The following is a 21,578-nucleotide window of genomic DNA, read 5'->3' as shown; positions in this document are numbered from 1 at the left end:
ACCCCGTCTGAGACTCAGGAAACACCATGACAGGAAATGAGGCTGCCATCGGGGATAGCAACGGAACTGACGATTCACCATGCTAGAGAAGAAAGTCATTTTTTTTTTAGTTTCTTCTCCTGTTAGATTCACAAAATGTTTAGGGGTATGCGTACCCCTGTGTACCCCCCCCCCCCCCGAAAAAAGAACTGGGTCCAACAGGCAAGAAGGCTGTTTCTACACTTGCTGTAGAGGCAAGTGAGGGGCAGATGGGACTTGTCAACCTGAGAAGGTAGCCCACCTAGAAGGAAAGCTTTGATCCTAAATCTCTGCTGCCTTGCCGGTTATTTTTGGGAGAAGGCAAGGCTCAGGGGGTGGAGCCCCTGAAATGGCTGGATGGTGCCTTGTACACCTCCTTCCCGCAACTCCTGCAGCCAAGCTGGTGCCAAATGTATTGCTCTGCTTTTGTGTGAACCACATAAGGGAGGCTGAGAGATGGTGTCGTCTGGGCAGCTCAGGACCCTCATACACATTCCCCAGGCCTGCACCCCAGGACAGTATTTGGGGCTTACACCCAGGTAAGTGTGTACAGTGGTACCTTGGTTGTCAAACTTAAGCTGTTCAAAAACCAAGGCACAGTTTCCGATTGGCTGCAGGAGCTTCCTGCACTCAAGCGAAAGCCACGTGGGTCATTTGGCTTCCGAAAAACCTTCACAAACCGGAACACTCACTTCTGGGTTTGCGGCGTTCAGAAGCCAAAACATCCGAGTACCAAGGCGTTCAACAACCAAGGTACGACTGTATAGGATTTCAGCCCGAATATCTTTAACTTTGGTATGAATCGCTTTATTCATATGTCTAGCGATATTCAACGTAAGTGAATAAATAGATAACTGCAAAGACACATTAAAGCCCTGTGCAGTCCCCCCCTCCCTCAAGTAGCCTTGAGCCGCAAAAGAATAATAATCATGACATTCTGAAACAAAATAATAATTTCCATCAGTGGATCTGCAGTGAATTTATTAGATGGAAACATGACTAACATTTTATAAATAGAGATGCATTACATTATACCCACAAAACATTAGAAGGACATTTTGACATTTTAACTTGAAAAAAGCCATTAATTACAATGCTTTGTTTTTGTTTTTAGAACAAACAACAACAACAATTTTCAAGTTGGGGTGCCAGGAAAAAAAATACTTACATAGTTTCCATAGTCATAACACCACAAATGTGGTTTATAATCATAATGGAGAATACAGAAATACAATGGAATAAATTTAGAGGGATATGAGCTGGAAAAAGATTTGGTGCTCATCAATAAATCATTCAGACTCTGCTCCTATAAATCAACTCTACTTTAGAATTACCTGGTTTCAGTCCTAGTAAAATATTATTTCCACCATACAAACTTTTAACAGCTATGAGATGTCATATAATGTTGCTTCCTAGCCGTAGTTTCTTCAAAGCAATTAACTATATGTACCTAGGTATTTGCATATTTTTAAAAAGTCTACACATGCTCACAGTGTTGTGAGGAAGGCTTTCGGGGGTCCTACAGCTGCTGGGGGGCAGGCAAATGTTGTTCCAGTCTTCAGGGAGGGAAGTGTTTGTGTGTATGAGGTGGATGGTTGGAGAAGAAGATCCAGGAAATGTCAAAACAATCCATCTGAGTTCAATACCAGGGAAGAGACGAGAATAGATTATAACACAGCCAGTTTGTAAGCATATTGATAGCTATACAGTGATTAGTAGAAGCCAGAGCATGGATAAAACTAATCTTCTTTCTTTCTTTCTTTCTTTCTTTCTTTCTTTCTTTCTTGGTTACTAGTTCATGGATTGCAGGAATGCTCTGGGTGCAAATCATCTCGATTTCTGCAAACTATTTCACATTTGTTTTTGGTTAACAAACTGGCTGAATTCAGGTTGTTGTTGTTGTTGTTTACTCGTTTAGTCGTGTCCGACTCTTTGTGACCCCATGGACCAGAGCACGCCAGGCACTCCTGTCTTCCACTGCCTCCCGCAGTTTGGTCAAACTCTTGCTGGTAGCTTCGAGAACACTATCCAACCATCTTGTCCTCTGTCGTCCCCTTCTCCTTGTGCCCTCCATCTTTCCCAACATCAGGGTCTTTTCCAGGGAGTCTTCTCTTCTCATGAGGTGGCCAAAGTATTGGAGTCTCAGCTTCAGGATCTGTCCTTCCAGTGAGCACTCAGGGCTGATTTCCTTAAGAATGGATAGGTTTGATCTTCTTGCAGTCCATGGGACTCTCAAGAGTCTCCTCCAGCACCATAATTCAAAAGCATCAATTCTTCGGCGATCAGCCTTCTTTATGGTCCATCTCTCACTTCCGTATATCACTACTGGGAAAACCATAGCTTTAACTATATGGACCTTTGTTGGCAAGGTGATGTCTCTGCTTTTTAAGATGCTGTCTAGGTTTGTCATTGCTTTTCTCCCAAGAAGCAGGCGTCTTTTAATTCAGTTTAGGTGATAATATTAGCAAAGAGGGGAAAGTCTAAGCAAACTAGGTAGGAAACTGTCAGTAGAAGGAACGTGGAAACAGTATGACGAAAAAACAAAACTGAACTCTTCTGTATTTAAAACTCCCTGATGCAGGACCTAAGAAGTTGGAAATGTGTTGGACAACCTAACAGCTGTCTAACAACTAGTGCATTTAATGCTATGTTGCAGCTCTTTTGGGGAACTGGATCTTGTATAAAGTTAAGACAAACAAGATGATCCATTGGTACACTGACATTAGCAAAGGGTTAGCTAAACAGCTGAAAGTATCAAAGGAACACTCAGATGACGATGACTAATGAATAATAATAATAATAATAATGCAAACTAGTACTGGTTTATTCAACATTTAAGGAGCAGAGAACATAAAGTGAATTCTCCACAGACATCTCTGGAGGGACCTTTTTGGTGAAACAAGAAAAAAAGGTGGTGATTATTTACCCTTTGGGAACATGGGTTTGCTGGACATTTGTGATAGTAGAGCTCTGAGTTACCTTGCTCACCTGGGTCCCTCTCCCCACTATGCTTATATCTTGTTTTCTATGGAGCTGTGGTATGGCTTGTGCTATCTATTTTTATTCAATAAATTTTTATTTTTTAAAAGAAACCTAAGTAAATGATTCTATTGGTTGGACAATCCTTTTCCAAAATGCTTGAGCTCTGTAATATGTCTGCCACATTGTGGAAGACATCGGCTCTGCTTTGGGCAGTGTAACAGCAGCAAGTTACCAACTTTATAGTTTTTGTCTAATTCCAGAGGCGTTAAATGCCATTGCATTGACATTTCCAAACAGTTCTCTTTCAACAATGAGTTCACAGTAAGTTGACTTCCAGGTCCAAAAAGGAATGACTTCTAGAGGCATTTCCCTTTGTAGATTCTTGGAACCTAAAATTGTTTAAAAATGAGCAATGACGCAATTCACTAAAAATCAGCAATTTAATCCAGCACTCATTTTGACTACAGTGGTACCTCGGAAGTCGAACAAAATCCGTTCCGGAAGTCCATTCGACTTCCAAAACATTCAGAAACCAAGGCACAGCTTCCGATTGGCTGCAAGAAGCTCCTACAGCCAATCGGAAGCCGCGGAAGCCACATGGGACGTCCAAGTTCCACAGAACGTTTGCAAACCGGAACACTCACTTCCAGGTTTGCGGCTTTCGGGAGCCAAAACGTTCGACTCACAAGGTGTTTGGGATCCAAGGTATGACTGTATTTGTTATGTTACTCATGTATTTTATAATGTGACTTTGATAAGGTATTTTACTATTCCCTAAATATCTGTTATGTGTGCTGGCGTGGTTGCTCGAGAGCAAACAGGCAAGACTTCCCGTTGGTCTTTTCAAGGCTTTATTATCTGTCCAAAACATTCACGATGCAGATCGACTCAATTCCATGTCTGCTCAGTCGCTAGCAGAATCTGGGAGTGGGCGGTCCTTAAACTTTCCCCAGCAGAGCAGTATTTTGACCCCTATCCTACGCCTCCCCTCTCTGTGTGTAAACCGACTGCGCAGAGAGGGCGTGGGCAGAGGGGGACCTGCCTCCCCCCGCTTTGTTCATGCTCAGTGCTGTGGCTCCCCCTTGCATCCTCCAAGCCCTGCACCCCTTCCCCACTGGAGGCATGGCTTCCCTCCTCCACGGAGGAAGTGCTGCTTCTCACAATCTTTGGAGGCTCCCTGTAACCCAACTGCCCTTCCACCTCACACCTCTGAGCTGATGGCAGTTCCCTGACAATATCCCTGCATTTATTTTTTATTTATTTTTTAAATTCCATCAAGCTGAAAGGTTTGTTAAATCAGACTTGGGAACCTGAAGTTCTTAAGCGTATAAAAAAGGGGTAGGATGCACATGGATTTTCCTGGCTGCTCTTCCCATTGCACCTCCCTGAAAATCACCCCTGAAGCATCTGATGTAGTCTAAAGACCTATAATCAGAAGGCAAGCTCAACAAAGCAGCCTGCCTGCCCATGGAAGCTTCTTAGCTTTACCCATAGAGCTCTTTGTATAGAGTTCTTTGCTCTAGTTAGGCATTATCTTTCCTCCTCTAAATTTGTCATGTCAGCTCGAATTATACTATCAGTATAATGGAAATGAAGCAAGTTATTATGCATATACTTTGTTTTGCATAAGGAATTTTTACTTTTGCAAAGAACAAAGTAACAAGAAGAGAATGACAAGAAAAAGAGCAGGGGAAAATTAGAGTCAAATGGGCAATGTGACAGATTGTGAGGCAGGGAACATTAATGGTAGAAGGGAGGGAGGGAGGGAGGGAGATGCTCAGACTACTAATATATCACCTACTTTATGCTATTTAGAAACAGCACAAAGCTTTAGTCACTTTTCAAGTTCACTTCTACAGCCATGAGGTCTAGGAACTTGAAAGTTCTTGGGGGTTTTTTAATGAAAACTCTGGAGATATTACAAAGCCTTGAACAAGTTAGATCCAGGGTGTGTTAGGGAACACCTGAACCTTTACATCGCAAGCTTGATCAATGAAATAATCAGCAGGAGCATCATTGGTCATCTCCCTGAGTTGGTAAGGCTCATCTGACAGTGACATGAAACCTTTAGTGTCATTGGTCCAGCACTCTCCCAACAGAGATTCAGTGGGAACCTTCAGCTTTAACCTTTAAATATTCGCTGCAAATTTTTCTATGCTGCCAAGCAATTAAGAAAATACCATGATTGGTGGTGTCTAGGGCTGGGTGATATATTGATATACCGACCAAAATCAGTTTGAAGTCCATATCACGATATCAGTTTCACCATTTTTGACCTGGCTAAATATTGCAAATCATGATGTGTGTTAAGGATGGGAAATATATTGTATAAAACTGGTTTGAAGTCCATATTGTGATATCGGTTTCATAACTTTTGACCTGGCAATATATTGTGAATCATGATTTGGTGTGTGTGTGTGTGTGCTATGCAAAAATCACAATGCCTCTACATAGCTCCATCCTTATTTCAGACATCAGTACATCACAATCTTTAGCTGCTGATATATCACAATGTTGGAAACCAGTTATCGTCCAGCCCTAGTGGTCTCTGATTTCAAAATTTTATGTTGTCTTTATGCTATATATGTATGCATGTTGCAAAGTACTCTGTCATTTTTATGAACGGTGGTATATATATATTTTTATCTTCTGTAGAAGATTGTACACTTGAAGGATGTATTGTAGGAAGAAAACAAGTGTCTGAGAGCATCGATTTAGTCCTGCGCCGTTGTCATGTAAAGCCACACGACTGAATTCTGTTGAAAAAAGCATGCCTTCTTAAGTTTCACTTGCCTTGTTCAAATGTAATATACCTGCCATTTTCAGTTTGCTAGAATTGTGGTGAGTTTAGTGGCGTTGCCATACCGAACACATTTTCACCTCAGCTTCATCAGCTTTTGAGAAGACAGCTGAATAACCAACTAAATAACAACGGTATAAATCTTCTTCTTAGGGTACATTTTTTTCTGTTAGCGTTGGGCCTTCCCTTGCAATTACAGTTCATCATGCATAAAAAGTACTTGACAGTCTATTAATTTTCAACTAGAATCCTCTATTACTGTTCATTTGAGTCTGCCGTTCAAGCTACATTAGAATCCAAACACTACTGGCCATCATCATGAGAGAGAAATTCTTATTCCGTTCAACCTGTTCCATTTTAGTGACAGAGAACTTTCTTTGGAAAATGCTGTTGGGCTGAACATTTCGGCTTTTGCCCGAGGCCTATGCTCAGTAACCATAAAGCCATGAATAAAAGTCACTTCTGTAAGCTTGTAAACCGAAAACCATACATTCATTATGTCCCAAGTGGCTTTCTTATACACACAATTCCCTCCTGCTAAAGGGCCAGTTGTTTGAAAGGGAGACACTTTCAATTAAGGTTGGTCAGTCATTATCATTAGTATTAGTAGTACTAGTACTAGTACTAATAGTAGTAGTAGTACCAGCACAATTATATACCACTTAATACCATGATGAGCTTCTAAGCGGTTTACAAAGTATAACAACCAACTGCACACTATTAAAATGGAAGCATTCATAATTAAACTACACAGCCAAACATTAAAATATGTACATCCAGAATTTAAAATTCAATAAAGCAAGCCTTTGTGTTGGGGACTGTGCTAAGGAGGTCTGCACTGAGGGGGTATGGTGGGTGCCTCCCCCTGCTCCTGATCAGGATCTTGAATCTTCCCAGGAGGAGGAGAACAGTGTAGATTTGGAACAGTGGTTTGCAGAGGGGCCTAGTTCAGAAGGCAGAAGCTGGGAAATACTGGAGGGCGAACAGCTAGGAACTGGGAGAGAGAGAGTTAACAGATTCACTGTCTCTGGAAAGCATTCATCTGCTCAGCCCAAGGTCAAGAAGAGCTGATATGGTGGCAGCACAGACAGCACAGTGGTTATGAGCTCAGGTTACAAGACGTGGTAGATGTGGGTAACTAGGGAGGAAGTGGGTGGAACGCTTAATTGGGAGCACCGCCATTCCTATGAATTGGATTCTTTGTTCTTTCACTGTGATCATTAAAGTTTCTAACTGGTAAGAAGACTCCTCTTCCTTTGTTCTGCTTATCTACTGCCAAAGGGGGGAAGAAGACGATTCCCTGAAGCCTGACAGTTTGTCATTGGTAGCTGGTTTTTTGTGGAATGCAGCCTGAGCATTGTCATTCTGGGCTATTATGGGGCAGGGCAGATTACAGACACCAGTGGGGAGCATGGTTCTTCATTATTCTGCTGAAGGCACGATTTGCCCCCGACAAAGCCATGTAATTATGTAATATCTGGGTCTGAAAACAAAACAAATAGCAGCCACCAGGAGCAGCCCCTTGACACAAACTCTGCTGCTACTTTTGTCAAAAGCAGGAACCAGCAATAAAGTAAATAGTAAACTACTTAAAGGTTTTGAGGATTATGTGAATAGAAATAAATCCTAGGAAATGAAATTAAATACAGTATTTTTCGCCCTATACGACGCACTGGCCTATAGGACGCACCTAGTTTTTTTGGGGGGAAATAAAGGGAAAAAAATTATTCCCTCCCCCAGCCGCGGATATCTGCCCGAAGCGCGGGGCGCTCTGCTTCAGTGCGCCCCGCGCTCCAGGCAGCAGGCTGCTATCCGCAGCCTAGGGAGTCCTGCGGGAACTCCCGCAGGCTCCCTAGGCTTGCTGATAGCTTCCTGAAGCCTGGAGAGCGAGAGGGGTCGGTGAAAGCCTGCATTCGCCCCATAGGATGCACACAGATTTCCCCTTCATTTTTGGAGGGGAAAAGTTGCGTCCTATAGGGCGAAAAATACGGTAAATAAAATTGGGGAGAGGGTTAGTAGCTAGCATTTTGTTTCTTACCATTTCATTCATCTCAGTATTTGTTTTCTTTGGGTTTTCTCTTTCTTTCCAGTCACTGACTAGACTAGGGGTAGGGAAGTTCTCAGCTCAAAGAATACATTTCCTCATAGGCAGCTTTCAGAGAGATACTTGGAAATGTCAGTAAAAGCAAGAAACAAAAGTCAGTATGGTAATGAACCTTTGTACAGTAGGCTAACCTACGTAAAGGCAAAAACAGGGGATGTACATAGCATATTGATATAGATTTGGAGATATATTGTTGCACACAGATATATTGCCTTACCCAGGGTTTGTGTTTCCTTTGGAAAGAAGGACAGTAAAAACGGTGGTGTCTTTATAATACAGTGGTACCTCGGGTTAAGAACTTAATTCATTCTGGAGGTCCGTTCTTAACCTGAAACTGTTCTTAACCTGAGGTACCACTTTAGCTAATGGGGCCTCCATTTCTGGGTTAGCAGAGTCTATAACCTGAAGCGTCTGTAACCCGAGGTACCACTGTATATGATTTATTTACACATACATACAGCCTGAGTCTACGATGGAGGGGTTCCCAGCATTAACACCCCAAGAGGGTGGTTCTGTCTTGCAGCTGCCCAGGCTGCAATCTTGCTTCTAGCTCACATAACTCAACTCATTAAGTCTTTGACAGTTGAGGGAGGGCACAGATCCACTTCCTTTGTTACCTTCACGACCCATACTTTGGGGGGCAATATCAAGAAGCTGGCTGGGCTATTCCAGCAATTTGAATCCTTGCTGGATCCAGAAATTGGAAGGAACTCAGACGTATAAGCATATCCTTCAAAACTCACAACGCTATATCATCTATCTATCTATCTATCTATCTATCTATCTATCTATCTAATCTATCTATCTTTTCCACTCCTGGACTAAACAAGCACAATGTTAATTGTATGAAACATTGACCTTCTTTTGCTTCAGCAAAATAGTTAGGCGTTAAAGTGTGGGGGATGCACTCGAGTAAGAAGGAGGGTTTAGACGGCCATAGTTCATTATAACTCCCCTTTGAATTACTATACTTGGACTTTTCTCTGATGGTTCAGAGAATCTGGATGAAGATGAATGGAATCTTGAAACAAACACAATGCTTGCACACCTCTAAAGGAAATTAAGAACAGGAGAAAGCAACTTCCAAAATGGAAAAATAGGTAAAACATTCCAGTACCATGTGCCATAGTTGGTAGTAACTAAGAACATTTAGCTAGCATTAATGGCTTGTTAGATGCTAAGCATGGAGACCCTCTGTCCTTGGGAGCACCGGAGAATTCAAAAACATGCTTTCTGTTTGTCCTTCTACCTCCACCTGCATGCATCTGCTTGCCCTAACTTAATATGTCTCTTTGGGTCTTGTCCCTGGTAAGATTATGGTCAACAACTACTGGTATGTCAAGTTACAAGGAAGAAGATTCCGACTAAATATCAGGAAAAACTTTCTGACCGTAAGAGCTGTTCAACAGTAGAACGGACTCCCTCAAGAATGTGATGGACTCTCCTTCCTTGGAGGTTTTTAAGCAGAGGTTGGATGGTCATCTGTGATAGATGCTTTAGCTGAGATTTCTGCATTGCAGGGAGTTGGACTAGATGACACTTGGGTCCCTTCCAACTCTACAATTCTGTGATTCTATGAACTAGCTCTTCAGCTGTAGAATATTTCTTTTATATATATATATATATAAGATATTTATTAAGGTTTTCAAGATATTACAAAAATAAAAATAAAAATACAAAATAAAAATAATTAAAAACAACACAATCTTTCCATTACTTATTTTTCATTAGCTTGTTTCCCGGACCTCCTCACGCCTCCCTTTTTTGTATTCCAGTTCAGTTTGTTGGTTCAGCAAATCCTTCCCCTCTTTGTTTATCCTAGTCTTTAATCTTAAAATATTGTAACATTAGATTTTTACCTATTAATAATCCATTTTTCATATTCCCTTATAGTATTTCAGCTAAAAACCACTTAATTTCTATCCAACATCATTCTAACATTCATTAATTTTACAATATTTCTGTAAGTAGTCTTTAAATTTCTTCCAATCTTCTTCCACCGACTCTTCTCCCTGGTCTCGGATTCTGCCAGTCATTTCCGCCAGTTCCATATAGTCAATCACCAGAATATTTCATATCCACCATAGCTGGGTCCAAGAGCCAGGACCATGCAGAGATATAGCAACCGTTCATTCCACTGAGAAGTCACGTTTCACCATCTTTTGCTCACTGAAAGCCGAAACCTGTGGCTATAGGGTGGTGTGCAATTAAAAAAATCTATTTGTCTGGTTAGGAATAGGGGACAGAATCAGACCCTATCCGAGTATGCAAGTTGCAGTCTTAATTGCCTATCAGGCTAAGCTAACTGACCTCGACTGGAACAATTTCAAACCGCTTGGATTAAAGCATTAGACGTGAAGCTCATTCACCGACTGATGGTGCAATTCTAGTGCAGACTTTGATTCTGAGGTCTCCGAGCAAGTCAAGTATGGGTTGTTAGGACTGGCCTCTTGCATTATCTGCCCTATTTTCAATATCTTTGAAAGCAAAGGATTGTTGCAAAATCAAAGCCTTAACGTATTCCTCGGTGTGTTGGCAGTCAATAATGTTCTCATTAAGACTAACTAATGTTCTTACGGTTGCTTGAAACACTTTATTGGCCTTTGGAGCTAGCTTACAGATTTGCAGGAGTAAATTAATTGTAGCAGTGTTTGAGTTGAAAGTACTCTCATCTACTCATGACCTCCTGAGACTTGATGGTCAATGCCTCTAAATCTAATCTGGAAAGCAACGATATGAAAGCTAATGATCTTGGCAGTTAAATCTCCATCTTCAGGCTTTTATAGATAAGCAGTTATTTGACTGGTAGAATCTCAAGAACTATTAACTACAGGGTAATTGTTAAAAAGTGCTATAGGAGAAAAGGACATCCATTGCTGCGATGTCTGTTGCTCTCATTTTCATTTCACATTTTCTTTGGTCATCACAGATATGTACTTTCATCTTTACCTTCCTCTATTTGTCTGATGCAGTTAAAAGCTCCATCCATGGAACAACTTCCAAGTACTTTTGTAATTGGTCAATACGGTGATTGGACTTAAGTCTGCGTGCAACATGGATATTTCTGCAAATGATCACCATCACTTTTCCCTTGTAGAAAACACCTGTTGCCAGACCGGTCAAAAAGAACAGGATCTTCATAGCCACATTAGGTTTGTATGCCTATTTGCTAAGGAAGAAGTGATTTTGCATCTCTGCCATTCCTAGTCAAACAGGAATTTAATCTGAAAATGTATTAGCTAGAGTTTGTGTACAGCAACCCTGAAAAGTGGTTGCACTTTTCAGGTGACAATCACACATACATAGAACATGCATGGGCAGAAGCAGGATTATGGGGGCAAGCCCCCTGACTTAGGCTTTGTACACATTACCAGCACAGTGATCCAGTTGCAGCAACAGGGAACTACTCTCCCTCCACCAGTTTATGTACCTTCCCCCAACAGGCTTTGCGCATGCAGCTGGAAGCTGAGCCTGCATGAAAACTTCCTCTGCTCATCCCTTTTCAGTTCCCTTCTGGTTCTGGGAGGCAGTGTTGCAGAAGAGGGTGGGGAAGCACCTGGCCCTTCACTTGCCTAACCTGCCTCTTCCTCCTCTTCTTCCAACCCATCCTGTGTTCCACCCTCCAGCTCTGAAGCTTTCCCTGCCTCCTGGGTGGCGCTGTGGTCTAAACCACTGAACCTCTTGGGCTTGCAGATTAGAAGGTTGGTGGATTGAAACCCCGTGATGGGCTGAGCTCCCGTTGCTCTGTCCCAGCTCCTGCCAACCTAGCAGTTCGAAAGCACGCCAGTGCAAGTAGATAAATAAGTACTGCTGTGGCAGGAAGGTAAACAGCGTTTCTGTGAGCTCTGGTTTCCGTCACGGTGTTCCGTTGCGCCAGAAGCGGTTTAGTCCTGCTGGCCACATGAGCCAGAAAGCTGTCTGTGGACAAACGCCGGCTCCCTTGCCCTGAAAGCAAGATGAGCGCTGCAACCCCATAGTCGCCTTTGACTGGACTTAACCGTCCAGGGGTCCTTTACCTTTTACAGATCCCCACAAACCACTACCCCCTCTCCCAGGTCAGACTCCAGCCCAGCTTCCCATGGTGCACACCCATCAGCATTCTGCCAGCCCCCGACACTTCCCATAAGCAGCTGCTTGGCCATTGGGACAACAAAATGCTGTGCTAGATGGATCACTGGCCTGGTCCAGCAAGCTTATCTTATGTTCTTGAGGAATTCTGGTAGTGTATGCATGACCACATTTGAAAGTGCACAATAAATTTTTCATTATGTGATTTTACTTTTTGCTGGCATTGCTTCCTGTCTTCCTAGTTATGTGCTAAAACACAAATTTGGTCTGTATTTTTTTTAAAAAAGGAAGTGATAAATTTGTGAAACCATAAGCATGCTTACTTCAGTTAAGAGGCCCAAATCTGCACTTACACCGCCTGACCCCTCCAAACAAAATTTTCAGAAATCATCCGCTAGCTTCTGTTTGACGGCCAAATCTGAACGTATGTACCCAAATTCATGCTTCTTCTTTCCATCTAATTACAAACCCAACTGGTGAGTGCTGACAGGTTTGTAGCCAGAACAGAATCCCTCAAAGAGATCTCAGCATCAAGGGAGCCCTGAAGAAAAAACGGGGGAGGAATGAATATGCTCAGTGTTCATAAAATGTTGATAGTATGTCAGAAGAAAAAGCAGAAAATGGGGAAAATATACGGCCGACTGGCACAATGAGCAGCACTTCATACAGCATTTTGTTGCAGTCACGCATAATAATTATTACACAAAGCTGACATGCTCCTATCAAAAACTGCAAGATACCTAAAGTGTTAATTTTTGATGATACACTTTTTAAAAACAGTACAAGCCAATGTATGTTTACTCAGAAGTAAGATCAAGTGTGTTCAAAGTATATATAGGATTGCAGCCTGAAACTCTTCCAAATAGGTTTGTTTTTTATTAATTAGTGCGTGCATGGATGTTCTCTTGTGAACCACTCGGGTGCCAAATTTAATTGAGCTACATCTGGAGCTGACCGAATATACATAGGCTAGGGATTTTCTGACTGATTAACTGTCTCTGCCTTTTAACCTGGACAAAGAGGCAACCACAAACAGATGACATCTGTATATGAGAAAAACTTGTGGAGGGCAGCAGAAAAGGGAAGAGGAATAGCAAAAACTCGATGTCTTGTGCTCAGACATCAATTAAAATGTCACATAAAATAAGGACCTGCAAATACTCCTCTTAGAGTACTATTATCAAAGCAAAGGGCTGTTGTTGTTTTCGCTTTTAAAAAAAGATTCAATTTGTGCCAAATAAAAGAGATAGAACAAACACGTATTAATATTCCAGTAGCCGTGCAACATTTCGCTGTAGAAGTAGAATAAATGAAACCCAATTTTAAAGCCTTCCAGCCGACAAGAATCAAATCTTACTGTCACCCAGGTGGTCAGAACTGTTCAGCTGGCACAAAGCAGGGAGGGAAAAGATATAGCAAAAATGCTAAAACAAAATCTAAAGAATATGAATGGCAAAAACATGCAAAAGAACCGTAGGAGCTGAGTTGGTATATTTTAAATATGAAAAACTAGATCATGGGTTCCACCTGCACAATGGGACTACCTCTGTTTCTCCTCACATGTGTCCAGTCCCCTCGATCTGTTTTTTGAGGTTGCTTGCCCCAAATCTCCCAAGAAGATTTGGGGGAGCACAGGAGAAGTCCTGTTGTGCAGGTGAAAGTTTGTGGGCTGTGTTGGATACGACCAGGGCTTTTTTCCCCAGCTGAAACTCACCGGAACCAAGTTCCGGCACCTTTCAGGTGAGCGCCATTGCCATTGTAAGAGAACAAGGGAGGTGTTCACTGTGATTTCCAGCACATATCTTTTTCTAGAAAAATAACACTGGATACAACCCTTAGTTTTTGTTACAGAAACGTTATTGCTTGAAGAGTTTAAAATTGAGAAAAAGGAAAAGCAAGGATTTAAAGGGGTCTTCACCCTGCCATAACATCTGAACCACTCCATATCATGTCCAGATGGTCCTCCCCATTAACTCCTATATGCTGATGCCTGCTCTGAAACAACCTTATTAATTAACTTGCCCTCGTATGGTAGATATGGCTCCTAATGAAAGAAAAGCTGCTGCAAAAAATAAGTTTTTTATTTACACCCTTGCTTTCTTCCATGGTTTCTCAAGGGTACGCCATCCAGACCTGCTGAGCTGCTGTATCCTACACCTTCAGACCACAGACCTCAAAATTGGGTGTTAGGTAGGGTAATTGTTATTGCTTAAGACAATTGTGCTTGGCATTAGGGTTAAGCAGGTGTCAGAGTGGCTAAGGGCATGTAGAGATGATGAGCAGCAATCTCAGATCCCTGCTGCAACCTACATGAGACTATAGCAAAGCAGGTGATAATGTGCCAGATAGGAGGTCCAGGCAGAAAGAGCTCACAGAAGCACTCTCTGTAGCTTTCATACCAGTGGACTGGAGGAGTTCTGCCTAGCCAGTGGTGGGAAGTGAAGAAAGGCAATTAGAAATGCTTTATTTTTTATACATTTTTATTGGTTTTTTTAATATTTCCGTTCCAACAGTCATACAACATGTCTTCTCATCTTATACAATATTTTAGACTTCCGTCAACACCTCTGATGATTTTTCATTCTTTATCACTTATTCTGCTTTTCTTAATTTTTATATTGTATTTAATTACCTTAACTAATAACTCGCGTAATCTGTTCATCACAATTGCTTTTCAAATAGTTCATATATTTACTCCAGTCCTCTAAGAATCTCTGATCCTGCAGGTTTCAAATCCTTCCTGTTAGTTTATCTAATTCTGCATAGTCCATCAACTTCATCCTCCATTCTTCTTTTGTCGGTAATTCTTCTTGCTTCCATTTTTGTGCCAGTAATATTCTTGCTGCTGTCACTGCATATAAAAACAACTTACATTCCTGTCTGTTAATGTCATCTCCTACAATGCCAAGTAAGAATGCTCTGGTTTCTTAGTAAATGTATATTTCAACATCTTTTTCATCTCATTATATATTAGGCGATTAGAAATGCTTTAAACTCCCATTTTTCAAAAAACATCTATTTAAATTCTCCTTTCTAAGTAATTTTTTTTGGGGGGTACATTATTTATTTTATTTATACACGGCTTTTCCATTAAAAGATCCTCAAGATGACTTAAGGCACACCGCAAATGCATAAAAACAAAACACACATAACTCCAAACGCAACACATGAACCCCAGCAGCTCATGGATGCAATCAGTGTGTGATTGCAGTATTGGCCACTAGAAGATTGCACCTTGCCTCTCAGGAAGAACATCACACTGCAAGGGAAAGAACAGCCTAGCACTCCTGCCACCGGTTTACTTCTGAACAGTGCCTTTGAGATCTTCTATGAAAGTCTTTACAGCAAGTCTGTCGGTTTTGCCATTGATCTCTTAAGCGGTCTGCTGTGAAAATACACTCGGTTTGGAAAACAATCTAGCTCCACCAAGTGACCCTTTTTGTAACTGCTGTTCTGAAACAGAGATCAAACTAATGTAAATTTCGACATTTTAAAACCTGTCAAACAAAATGTTATCTCCCTCATAGAACTTATCAAGAAATGGACCTGACTTCATGCGGAAGAAGTTTATCTTCCTTAATTTATTGTAAAACACACACACACACGCCTCCTCAGATGATCATGGAGCAAGGTAATAAAATAAGACAAAATATAGTCAAACAAACACAATAAACATAGCAGAGAAAACATTGCATCATTCCGTTCTATGTTTGTATTTTATAATGCAAACCACAGCTTATGTGGAAAACCTTCGGAGGTGTATAAAGGATAAGAAAAGCAAGTGACATTGCTAAGAAAATGAAGTGCAAACCGATTACACTTAGAAATGAAGATAAAAGAATTGCCATAGCTTTATAAGACTTGTAGCACATGTTCACTTAGAAGTGTCACTGAATTCCATGGGTCTTATTCCCAAATACATGTGCATAGTCCTATGTAATGTTGGCCCAGTGAAGACAGTAGAACTAACTCCAGAGTAAACATTAATTGAGATGTGCTGTAAGGGAATACAAAAAAAAACTGAGAAAGAAAATATAGAGGGGGGGGGGGGAATCTGCCAGTGTTCAGATTTTCTGTCACTCAAAAATCTTGTCATAAGGGAACTGGGCATCAACCAGAGTCCAGTTATTGCTTTTAATATCTCTTTGCCAACTTCCAAGCTTCCTAGCACTTATAACTACACACATTTTTTTTCTTCAAATATTCTAAAAGATGAAGAGGAATACAGGCAGCAGGGTTCACTTAGTATTGAATAGTATTGAATTTTAAGCCCCTTACCTCCTTATGAAGGACTGTTCTCAGCACTATGTCAACACAAAGACTAATTTTAATTTCAGCTGAGGTGAGTTGGTAGCTAAGGAAGAAAAATCAGAAATAACCTGCCCCGTAAAGTATACAGCACATGACTATCCTATATAAACACTATGCAAGTATTCTTTTAAGTACATCTTGTAAAGCACGAGGTCTGAGCCAGACTTTTTAAAATGTATTAAAGAGGTTCCCTCTTATACATTCTACATTCACAGATCATAGGAAGGGACCCACAAGCAGGGCTTTATTTTTCAGCCAGAGCTCAGCTCTGGCACCTTTCAGGTGGGCACCATTGCCATTCTAAGAGAACAAGGGAGAAGTTTGTGGTGAGCACCTCTTTTTCTAGAAAAATAGCACTGCCCACAGGTATCATCCAGAACTCCCTCCCCTCATCCTATAACAATATGAAGCTGCTTTGGGTGACATATTTCAGAGGAGGCACCATTTTCCTGCCTCCAGTCTTCATCTTGGTGTATCATAAAAAGGGGTAACTAATAAGACAGCAGGAGGGACCTTTTGAATTTTTGGGTTCTGATTCAAAGACCAGTACTGTGCCCTTACTTTAGATCAGAGGTGGGAATAGGGGTGACCGCTCTGGAGCCTGAACTTTGGCAGCCCTAAACCTGGTGCCCACAGCTGGCAACCGTCCTGCCTGGCCCCTGCTGCCCACACAGCAAGGCTCAGTGGAGGAGCAACTGCATGACACCCAGGAGGTTTTGGGTTCAATCCTGAGCATCTCCTGTTTGAAATGCTGGATCAGCATGGCCGATAGAGCTAGCTGGACCTATGGCCTTGCTCAGTATAAGGAAACTTCCTACCCCTCTCTTCCAAGGCAGAGGCAGAGGGCTTTGAGGTCGTTGCCCCTGCTAAAACAGCAGCAAAAGAAGAGGCAACAACAACAACAGAAAGCCAGGGCTGGGGGGTCAGAGGGAGGGGGCAATGCCACCATTATGCAGAGAAGGGTCAAGAGCCAGGTGGATGTGATTTAACCCAGGCCCTGCACCTCGCCTAGGAATAGCCCTGCTTTCAGTTTTTAACTTTGTAATTGCTGGATTTCAGCCCGATCCTAAAACAACACAGTTCTGAATGAGCGCACGAGGTGACTTGTCAATGGTATCACTGCCACATCCTGTGCAAGCCAAACAGGGCATGTCTCTTCTGATCCTATTGTGCGACTGTCTGGAATAAGAATGAAATTATCACTGCTAATGCACATTTGTTATAATGACATACTTGGCATCCCGGTGGTCATCCCAGGTGGTACCTCGGGTTAAGAACTTAATTCGTTCTGGAGATCCGTTCTTAACCCGAAACTGTTCTTAACCTGAGGTACCACTTTAGCTAATGGGGCCTCCCGCTGCCACGCAATTTCTGTTTTCATCCTGAAGCAAAGTTCTTAACCCGAGGTAATATTTCTGGGTTAGCGAAGTCTGTAACCTGAAGCGTAAGCCTCTGTAACCCAAGGTACCACTGTAAGTACATCCCTAACCCCATTCCTTCCCGTTCAGCACCCCATTTCTTTCACCTTGCTGTTCATCTTGCAATGGCTGTACTTCCTGGTGTAACTATGCCACTCCATGTAACCAAACTTGCAGCACAGTCAGGTTGTGCATTGATAGCAGCGACGTCTTCATCTTCCCTGTGGTGAATCTGCATGCTCCGACACCGGGGGCGGAGAGAAGGCAGGGGTGTGGCTGGCGCACATCCCGGGGGCATGGCGCCAGGCATGGGGGGGTGCGCGGCACATGTCCAGGGGGCGGCCGTGATGGTACCCCCCCGATGGTGTTGGGGGCACTGCGCTCCCCTGCCCACCCTTTCCTCCGCCAGTGCATCTGCCCCACCTGCAATAAAACATGTCTCTCATACCAGTCTCTGCAGCGACAGCAGGCGCTGTAACTCTCCAACAGTTTGACTTTACCCCCGATGGCACACTCTTCCATTGTCTCCCAAGACAGACGGAAGCCAGCATCTTTGGGCAGGGAGGTAAGACAGAGACCTCCAGGCACATCACATTGGTCTACGGAGCTGGATTAATCGGGCTTCAAAGTTTTCCTTTTGCCCCTTTCCACCCCCCACAAAACCTCATACCTTCCAGCTACAATTTTTAACTTGTGAAACCCAAGTTATTAAAAAGGTACTTGAGCCGAACGCCTGCAGAGAATGGTAAAGCGACAGTCTCTTGCCAATTCTGCTCTGACTTTGTACCATGCTTACTGAGAGCAAACCTTTCAAAAGCAGTTGGCTGTGACCCAGACATTCTGATGCTAACTGCAGCAATGGAACTTCAGCATGGCTGTTACCCTTTCTGTCTAAACCAAGGCTGTGGATTTGAATAGACCAGACTTTCCTTCATTCATTCCCTTTGTCGGCAGCTTATTGTGTGCTGGTGCTTTTTTCCTTTTCATCTCTCAGCCTCAAAGATTGATGCTTTTGTCCTTGAGCTGATCATTTTTTATATAAACTTCAACCATGGGTTTTTGGGTGGATACCGAGAGGGGGGAAAGATAGTGGGCAGCAATTTCAGTATACGCTGCTCTCTAGGCTCAGGGTGGCCCAGAACAGTTTAAGAATAATTGCTTTCATTGTATTATTACATTTCATAATTCCCAATGCACTTCTTCACTGCTTTACCATCGTTATTGTGTTCACATGGGCACTAAGAAAAACATCACTATTATTATTATTTTTTATGCTGAGGGGAATCAAAGGTGGAGAAATTCTGACAAAGACCAAGACCCATGCCTTCAGTCCATGAAAGAGATGGGCTTTGAACCAGACTGCTACTTCAAAGTCCATGCCACTATTCAGTGCACTAACGTAAGGACTACTTAAAATTCATATTGACATTCACTCAATATTTATTTCAGGCCATGCCTATCCTATTGGCATTCTCAGGAACACATAAAACTATTTCCAGATGTCCTTGGGTAGGGTCTCTTTCCCAAACATTTCTTACTGAGACACAATTATTTCTGAATTAAAAGTGCACACTTAAACATGCTTGCTCCTTAAGTTTCTAAAATAACGAGCATGCATTCCTCATAAAGTTGTGGAAAACCTGATATCGCGCCCTCTCCTGTCAGAGAATGAACTATGCTTCCGAAGCAGTTTTAATGCTTCATATTTAAATTCTCATGCTTTCAGAACGAATCTTAACTCTCAGAGCCTGTGCATTAAACATTAAGTGCAGGATAAATCTTCTCTGCCTCCCTAATAATTTATCATTTACGCATCCTTGCATTCGCAGGATGGGGAACAGAGGTATTATGGTAGGAAATTCAGAGCTGACATGATAAAACAATACCAGTATTTCATATTCAAGGATGGTGCTCAACATTAGTCATAGACTCTTAAGAGTTGGAAGGGACCCAAGGGTCATCTAGTCCAACCCCCTGCAATTGCAATGGTCATATATACACTCAGTGAAATCAATGGACTTAAAGCTTCATTTTGATATGAAAATATGTATTGCATATGTATTTCAATTTCCCCTAAAATTAGCATTTCTTATCATCTTCTTCTTTTTTCAAGAAAAGGTAGAACAGCCCATGTCTTCAAAGTTACTGGGAATTTGACATCTCATCCAGAACAGTCTGCTGACTTTCCATTGCCAAAAAAGCTATTGGAAGCTTGGGAGTTATACCAAGTCCTTTCCCAGCTATGCCAGCTCTCCTCCATGTCTTTGCCATGTTACAGCTTTGCTTGCCACAAAAATGGAAAACAGTAATTTGCCCCAGCAATTGCAGTAAACTTTGTTACCTCATATTTTTGGAACCGCAGTATTTTATGCTCCTTTGGTATGCATTTGCTTGTCTAAAGGCTCCTGGAACTGGGCTGCTTGGAAACTGTGTGATGTTGCTTTGGTACATCTTCCTGGAAATCGTTTTTTCATCTCTTCTAGTCCCTTAAAGGTAAAGGAACCCCTGACCATTAGGTCCAGTCGCAGACGACTCTGGGGTTGCGGTGCTCATCTCGCTTTATTGGCCGCCAGCGTACAGCTTCTGGGTCATGTGGCCAGCGTGACTAAGCCACTTCTGGCGAACCAGAGCAGCGCACGGAAATGCCTATTTATCTACTTGCACTTTGACGTGCTTTTGAACTGCTAGGTTGGCAGGAGCTGGACCGAGCAACGGGAGCTCACACCATCGCAGGGATTCGAACTGCCGACCTTCTGATCAGCAAGTCCTAGGCTCTGTGGTTTAACCCACAGCGCCACCCGCGTCCCATACTTTAAAGGATTTTGTCGTTCATGTGACAGTTTAGCTTCTGCCTGCAACCTTTTTGCTGCTGCATAATGGAGTTGTTCTGAAGTCTTGCTGTTTGACAGATGCATAGCTGTAAACCTTCCCCTTTTTTGCGGGAAATTTCTTTATTCCAGCGCCGTTTCCCGCTACTTCCCGCTGCTATCCCAGATTGTTAGATATCCCGTAGACTGTCCCCGGGACAGGTGAGGCTGCTTATCCCTTATTTTCGAGGCTGCTGATCCCTTATTTTCAAATCTGAAAGTTGACAGCTATGGACAGATGAGAGTTAAAATGAAATCTAAGAAATATATTCAGAGGTACAGTTAGCAAAACTGAAGTGAAATGTGCAAATTTCACTGACTTCCAGTGCAATCCTACACTTCTACAAAAGTCCCACTGAGCTCCATAGGGCTCATTCTCAGGTAAGTGTGTATGGGACTGCAGTCATAAAGACCCACTTACTCCTTAGTTTCACAATATCTGAACTATGAACTAACGTTTTTATTATTTTAATTGCACCAAGGGATAAATAAAATCTTTACATCTTATTTTCCACATTTTTATTGGGTTTGTTTTTTAATTGTACAGTGGTACCTCAGGTTACAGACTCTGCTAACCCAGAAATAGTACCTCGGGTTAAGAATTTTGCTTCGGGATGAGAACAGTAATCGCACAGCGGCGGCGCGGCAAGCCCCATTAGCTAAAGTGGTATTTCAGGTTAAGAACAGTTTCAGGTTAAGAACGGACCTCCAGAACAAATTAAGTTCTTAACCCAAGGTACCACTGTATTGTTGTAGATAAGACAACCAAGTGGACCAAGTGGTATTTAGCTGCTCAACCCCACGCCCTTGCCCCAAAGAAGATCAGCAGGAGCTGTTGCCTGGCATGTTCTACTAAAAGGTAAAGGTAAAGGGACCCCTGACCATTAGGTCCAGTCGTGGACGACTCTGGGGTTGCAGCACTCATCTCGCTTTATTGGCCAAGGGAGCCGGCGTACAGCTTCCGGGTCATGTGACCAGCATGACTAAGCCGCTTTACCTTCCTGCCAGAG

This window comes from Podarcis pityusensis (assembly GCF_964106645.2).
Source record: "Podarcis pityusensis genome assembly, chromosome: 12".
NCBI lineage: Eukaryota > Metazoa > Chordata > Lepidosauria > Squamata > Lacertidae > Podarcis > Podarcis pityusensis.
This window is presented reverse-complemented; position numbering follows the sequence as displayed.